The sequence below is a fragment of the Benincasa hispida genome, chromosome 6 (assembly GCF_009727055.1).
Source record: "Benincasa hispida cultivar B227 chromosome 6, ASM972705v1, whole genome shotgun sequence".
Classification (NCBI taxonomy): domain Eukaryota; kingdom Viridiplantae; phylum Streptophyta; class Magnoliopsida; order Cucurbitales; family Cucurbitaceae; genus Benincasa; species Benincasa hispida.
In genome coordinates, this window is record NC_052354.1 from 31,956,311 (window position 1) to 31,964,149 (window position 7,839).

Sequence of the window (7,839 nt, forward strand, 5' to 3'; positions counted from 1 at the left end):
AATTTGAATTTCAAAACTCAATTTTGCCAATTAATAAAGATTCTTTGTGGATCGATCTCATGCTTCCACTATTACTACATGTTAGTATTAGTAGTTATGCATGTTTTATAAATTTTATTTATTTTGGGTTAAGATGAACACGACAATAAGTTTACGTTCAATCTCTTAGGCGGGTCTCCACTGAGAACGGAATAGTGTTCGTGTCCAAAGGGCGAGTACAATGGGAATCAATCAAGGTTCTTTTATGGCAGTCCAGCTATTTGACTCGGAAACCGCTAGTCAACTCGTAAGCATAGCCAGGGGAGTCTTTTAGAGGAAGATTCAATCATTAATATTCGTGGAAACCCCGACAAAAGGGCTTACGGGAATATTCCCGTAAATCGATTAACATTTCCAGATATATATGGCATACGTTATTCTCGGATCTCAGAGACAGATGGAGTCAGTCTTGTTACCCTCACCATTTCATTTGGGCTGGCGTAATGACATCATTTTTAGCTCGAACAAATTGGCACCGTTGTCAGAGAATCATGCAATTGTCGTATTTTAATTTTGAATTCCTTTTTAAAATAAAAAAATAATGAGAGAAGTAATAAACCCAAAAATAGTTAGTGTGATTAAATTTCCTTTTGTGCATGACCCACTCCTCTCGAAATGTACTTTGTGATTTGATTGTAGACATTGACCGCGAAGAAAGGTGACTTCGAAGGGAAAGAACAAGAAGAGAAGAAGGAGAATTTGAAGAGCTAAGACAAGAAGAAGAATAACCAACTCGATCAAACATTATGGGAGAAGCACGGAAGCAAACCTTGTGAGAGCTTGCAGAGCCAGATTACAACCAACAACCATTGTGCATAGTGTACCCCGAGACTACCGTACTATTTGAACTTAAATCAGGACAACCCAGTGAGGTTCTGCACCAACACATGAAAGAATTTCATCTAGTATGTGATGGAATGCGCACGCATGGGGTAACCCAAGAACAACTTAATCTTAGTGTCTTTCCCTTCTCTTTGAAGGATGTGGCCAAAGATTGGTTGTACTATTTTCCAGTGGGATCCATCACTACATGGAATGGTTTGAAAAAGAAGTTCTTAGAAAAATTTTCCCCTGCATCTAAGGCACATAATATTAGAAAAGAAATCTATGGCATCAATCAAGTTTTAGGAGAGTTACTTTATGAATATTGGGAAAGATATAAACAACTTTGTGCTTCATTCCCTCATCATCAAATTTCTGGACAATATCTTATCCATTATTTCTATTTAGGTTTTCTTCCATCAGAGAGGAGCAACATTGATGCTGCCACCAGAGGGGCTCTAATTGACAAGACACCCACCAAAGCTAGTCAACTCATATCCAATATGGCGAAAAATTCTCAGAATTTCGAATCAAGGACTCTCGACCACAACATTGCTCAATCCAAAGAGGTAAGTGAGCTTAGAACTCAAGTCTCTAATCTTATGTCTCTTTTTATAGAGGTTGCTTAAGGATCCTTCCTCAAGTTAAGACAGGTGGAGCATGTGGAGTAACCGGCATACTTCTGAAGCTTGCCCACAAGCTCAAGTAAATGCAATAAAAGGCTTCCAAAGGAAGTATGATCTGCATGGGCAAACCTACAATCAAAGGTGGAGAGATCATCCTAACTTTAAGTGGGGATCTCAAGGACAATTTGAAAACCGGAGCCAATCTTCTGCATCATCTTCCTCAAGTACGTCTTTAGAGGATGTTGTAAAATCACTAACTGGCCACTCTTTGAAATTTCAATAGGATCTACATCAATTTCAAAAAGACAACATTTAATTGCAACAAGAGACCAAATCACTCCAATAAGACACCAAATCTTTCCAACAAGAAAGAAGATAAGGCTTCATCAACTTGAGGACTCAAATAACCCAACTAGCAACCGTGGTAAGCAAGCTAGGAAGCAAGTCCTCCAGAAAGCTTCCAGCCCAACTGAAGCATGCAAATGTAAATGCAATAACTCTTAGAAGTGGAAAGAAGATTCCCTCCTCCTCCTCCTTTCACGATGCAAACCCAGTTCAATCCCTTGCAAAGAAGCAAGAAAAGGTAATGAAAGAACAAGAGAGCAAGGTAAGTGAATGTCACACCCCCTCCCAGATTACCCTCTTAACTTGGAAGAGAACATGACGGCAGCAGTTATCAACCCTTTTGAAGCACTTACTGCCTAACTGACCTACTTAATCTGGTTAGGAAACCCTGGATACAATCATACATTTATTGAGCAAATAAAACTTTTAACATTTTTACATCAACATGATTTTACACTTCGACATATGTACAACTCACATACAAACCCAAGTCTCTATGGCCTTAACATACTAAACTAGTCCCTATATGACCAAAACACGTGTATAGATATTAACAGAACCAACACCTATAGTTTACTTTTAGTCGGAGTCTTTGAGTGGCAGAGTAGCAACGCAGTTATCTTCTGAGGAGATGACCACTACCTGAGGAGGGCAAACATTTAAAAATGAGGTGAGCTATTAGCCCAGTGAGTGACTAAATTTAAACTTAGCGTAAATCTCATGCTTAAACTGGAAACTGGTAACTGAAAATTGAAAATTGAATATTGGCCAAGCAAACATGTATGTATAACTTAAAAACATAACATTTTTAAAACATATTTAAAAAAATTCTTAGTTGAGGGGGTAGCCCTTTTGCTCAACTCCAAACCATAACCTAGGCTAAAATGTGGACCCTTTTACCATCATTTTACAACGGATCTTCATGTGAATGAGAGACCCTTTTGTACAGCCCTCCATGTTGATCTTCTTTTGAGGGAGAGACCTTTTTGCCTAGCCCTCCATCCTAAACCTTTACACTTGTCATAGTGCATGTATAGTTAACCTGGATTCTGACGTCGAGGATCATAACTAAAAATAAGCTCAGATACCTTTTCCTAGGACTTTGGTATTGAGTTGTTCATACATTCTAGCATTCATGAGAACTTTGTTTCTATCACATGCTCATAAACATTAAAAGATCATTAACTAAAATCATACTTTATATCTTTATAAAATAACATGCATTAGCATCCTTTATAGACTTGATTTTCTTGGAAAACTTGTTTTAGAATAAGCTAGTGTGAGAATAAACTTTTAACTAAAACATTCAAAACATTTATAAAATGTTTATAGTCACTCACAGCCTTGGTCAATCCTCCTAGGGTGGTCTCCCTTTTTTAGACTAACTTTCATAATTAAGCTCAATATTTAGTCTAAAATAAGGTACTTTCATCTCAACGCATACCTTCCATGCGTCTAACACCTAGAAATTCCCTTAAGGTTTAAGTCTTGGCTATGCAGCAATCTTGCATAACTAACAATCACCCTATGTGCCCATCGCATGCCTTATGTGTCCAAGCCTTCAGCATACGCCTACACAGCCCAACGCTTTTCTCAACGTATGCCTCAAGCACTCATCTAGTCGTACATCAATACACTTCACCACAACCTTGTGTCTAGCGCCTCGCGCGCCTTCCTGCACAACCCCGCTTGCTCTACCGCATAGTCCAACGCCCACACAGTGCTTTCTTGTGCTTACTGCTTCAGTATGTGCTGCACGGTCCAATGCTTCTCAATGTATCCTTGCACCCAACGCTTCCCTTGCATGCAACTTATCTCTCTACGCGTGCATTCACTAGTGTCACCACTAAGCCCTTCAAGTTGCTTGCTTGCTCAACCAAAGCAGTTGCCTGCTTGTTCAAAATTCTAGATTCAAGTTATAATTCAAATAACTCATTTCCCAAACTTTTTCTCAAAACATTTTCTTCTACAAACTTGTTCAAAATCTTTCTTAACTAGCTTACCTTAAAGTTTGAGCTTAGAATTCCCTGTAGTTTATCCGAAATATTTTAATCTTTACCTCTGGCTCAGATTCACCCGAGAGCCTAGCCTTTTTGAAAAATCTTCATATTTTAGCTTTATTCCTTAGGAGATTTCTTCTGGAAGCCTTACTTCATCAACTAGACTCACCAATCTCTTAGATGGCTTTGGAATCACCTCAATAGCTCGAATGGATTGCTCAAACTGAGCTTCTAAATTTAGCCTTCCCTTTTATACCAAAGGCTACATGCTGAACTTTAAGTCTTGGGCTTCCACCTCACCCTATTAGTGAGATTAATTCATCTGATCATGACAGCTGGCCACCTTAACCTGTGATTAAGTTGATTGTCTTCCCTTGGTTACCAATGCATAGCCCTTGCCATCAACACTCATCAATGCAAGGCTCTTACCCTTGTGATCGCATGCTACCTCTTGGTCGCATGCCCCTCTCAGCCATCATGTCTTGCCTAATGCCAACACCCCACAACCCCTCACCTAGGGGCTTGCTTTACAGCATGCACAAGCTTGTGTACTAACCTTTCATGGCTTGATCAACGTATTGCCTATGCTAATGGCAAGCACTTCGGCCAACACTTAGCCTCATGGTCTCACGTCCATCATGGCCCCAACTAACCTTTACAAACCTTGGCTGCCGCACACCAAATGCCTCATGCTCAACGCATGGTTCCTTCACTTAGATAAATTTTCACCTACTTAACGCCAAACACTTAGTCTAAAAATCAACATCTTCCTTCATGCCTATCATGTGCTCCATTAAACTCCATAGAGCATGGCTTCTGCCCACAAGTCCTTATACACCTATGCATCAATTCTCCAAACACATGGCCCACTTTGGCTTCCATACTTAGCCAATTTTCCTTCACCAAGTGCTCTTTAGATATTACTCGAGAGCTATAATCTCAACACTTAGAACGTTTTCTTCTCTTCCACTCATTCTCAAGCTTTTTCCTTACATATAATATTAACTTACTCTTAATCTTACTTTACTTACAAATTATTACACTTAAGTAGAGAAACTAGGGTTCGGGGTTTACAGTGAACTAAAGAAGACTCCTATTTTTCCCGAGGTATGTGATTACTCTCCTTCTAAGGTAGAACCCTATGTACCTAAGGCACCATTCCCTAGTAGATTAGCAAGGTCTAAAGGAGAAGATACCGATTTAGAGCTTGTTGAGATATTAAAAAAGGTACAAATTAACATCCCTTTACTTAATGCTATTCACAAATACATAGGTATGCTAAATTTTTTAAGAATTTATGTACTAAGAAAAGAAAAAGGAAGGAAGAGGAGAGAGTAACCGTTAGCAAGAATGTCTCTGCTTTGTTAAAGAAAAATATGCCTAAAAAATATAGAGATTTGAGAATCGTTTACCTAGCCATGCAAAATAGGATAAAGAATCATTATGCATGCTATGCTAGATTTAGGTGCTTCAATAAATATCATGTCTTACCATGTTTATAAAGACCTAAACTTGAATGGCCTACAAAAGACTAATGTTTGTGTACAATTAGCCGATAGGTCATACATAGAACCTCTAGGCATAGTTGAGGATGTCTTGTTGAGAGTAGGTAAATTGATTTTTCCCATTCATTTTTATATCTTGAAAATGGATGAACCTTACACTACGTCTTCTTCTACTATCTTACTAGGAAGACCCTTCATGAAAACTACAAAAACTAGAATTGATATAGATAAAGGGTCTTTATCGATAAAATTTGATGGAGATGTAAAAACATTAAACATTTACGATGCTATGAAATTTCTAGAAGTGTACTCGTCTCTTTGCTCCATTGGTACGCATGATGAGATAGATGATATAGTTGATTCCATGTTGTATGAAAATTTTGATTGTTTGGTAGCTCCCTCTATAGATTATGACTTTGATTGGATTGCCCATAATTCTTCTCATGCATCTCTTAATGTTTGTGATCATAATGTTTCAAACAAAAAGCATGTTTCTAATTCTTCTTTTGAAATTTGCAAAAATGATCAATCTTCTTCAAAAGATGATGATTTAAATTCCTCCAACAAATTTTGCCAAAATGTTGATACTTTAAAAATAAATTCAAAATCTCAAAACAGAGTTAGTTTGAAAGAAAAACCTTCAACTCATGATTCTAATACTAAATTTGTTTGTAATAACAAAAACAAAAATAAAGCTTCTAATTTTTGCTCTGTTTTTAAAGTGCAGTTAAAAGGAGTTGAGTCCAATACTCTCCCATCTACTAAGAAGACAAATTCTTGGATAGTTGTTTCAAGAATCCCAAGAAGAAAGGGCTTAAAAAGACCAAGAATTTTGATGTTCCTTGAAACAGAAATTTTTTTCAAGGTGAACGGGCACAAGCTCAAAGTCTACAATGAAGGGTATGTAAACCAAGTTCAATTGGATTTGCATTTGACTAATCCCTTGTACATGTGATCCCCCTCTTCACCAACGTCGAGCAAACGACGCTAAAAATTTGCATAACATGATGAATTTTCTCTTTCTTTTCATTTTCAGTTTTTTTTTTCTTTTTATCTTACTTTGTTATTTTTTTATTTCTTAGCATACTCTGTTAATAAATAAAAGAATAAAAGAATAATTGATTTTTATTTTTATTTATAGATAAACACAAGAAAAAGGAAAGCTCAGACAAAAAAAAAAAAAAAACAAGTAATTCTCACAATCAAAAGAATAAGCAACCACAAAAACCAAGGAAGTTTCTCTCTATATCCCTTACTTTTTGTTCTTGAGCATATATGCATAGTTTAAATATTGAGGACAATGTTCAATTTTTAAGTTGGGGGTGGGAATCATTGCTTGCATGTTTTTTATATTTTTTTATAGAAAAATGAACCCTTTTTTTTTTTTTGTTCTATAATGATATATAAATGCATGTCTAGTACCCTTGAGCATCTGAGCTCAGGTTAGATTTAGATCTTGCCATTTTGATATTTTGATATCTTGACTATATATCTGTGCCTCTATGATGATGACTTTGAGATTGTGAATCATTATTTCTTTTTCATGCTCCAAAAGACTATTTTGCTAAAAATGAATAAATGCATGAAAAGACAAAATAAAAGAATCACATTCATTTTGTTTTATGTTCTCATTAGATTTTTACACAATCATTTCTTTCTTATCGATGAAAATTTTGATGACATACTCTTTTTAGCGAAGATATAAACAAAATTTTAGACATTTTAAAATTTTCTAACAAAATTTTGGAACCATTTTCAAAAGAAAAAATATTTTCTTTTTAATTTCATAAAAAAAATAGAATGCTTTGTTTTATGTTTATTTAGAATCTTAGACTTTTAGAAATTTCATTTCTACTTGATTTTCTTTGTTACCTCGATAGGACAACTTTTGGTCTTGAGAAGAACCAACTTGTTTTGAAGCAAGTCTAGACAAAGAGGAATAAATTGGGCCTACTTAAAAGTTGCTAGCATAAAAATAAAACTAAAGCAAGCTTGCAAAATAACATAACTTTCACTAACGTATGTGTGCATGGATAAAGGAGAAAAGAGCTACCTCCATCGTGTCTAGTTAGCACCCATGAGAAAAAAGTGATAGATTCCCAAACGTGTGAGTGTGAAAGCTATCCCTCGAGGTAAAATAAATGCCACTTAAGATTTGTGTGCATGAGCTTATAAAAGGCACCTTTGTCTTAGAATTGCCTTTCTTTTTTGCAAGTTTAGGTATATCTTAAAACGATAACTAAGCTAGTGTAGGGCAAAGAAGAAGTGAGAGTTAGATAGAACCTTTCCACTAGCCTTCGACTCTTGATAAACTAAAACTTTGCACTCATTTCTTTCATGATTTTTCTAAAAAAATAATTTTGTTTTCAAAATAAATCTCAAATGATTGTTAGTGAATTCTAACTTTCTAAATGCTTGATTCTATGAATGCTTCCTTGATTGTTGAGAAAAGAGTTAAGAATGAAATATTTGTGTAAGTCAAGTAAACATATAAACAATTTG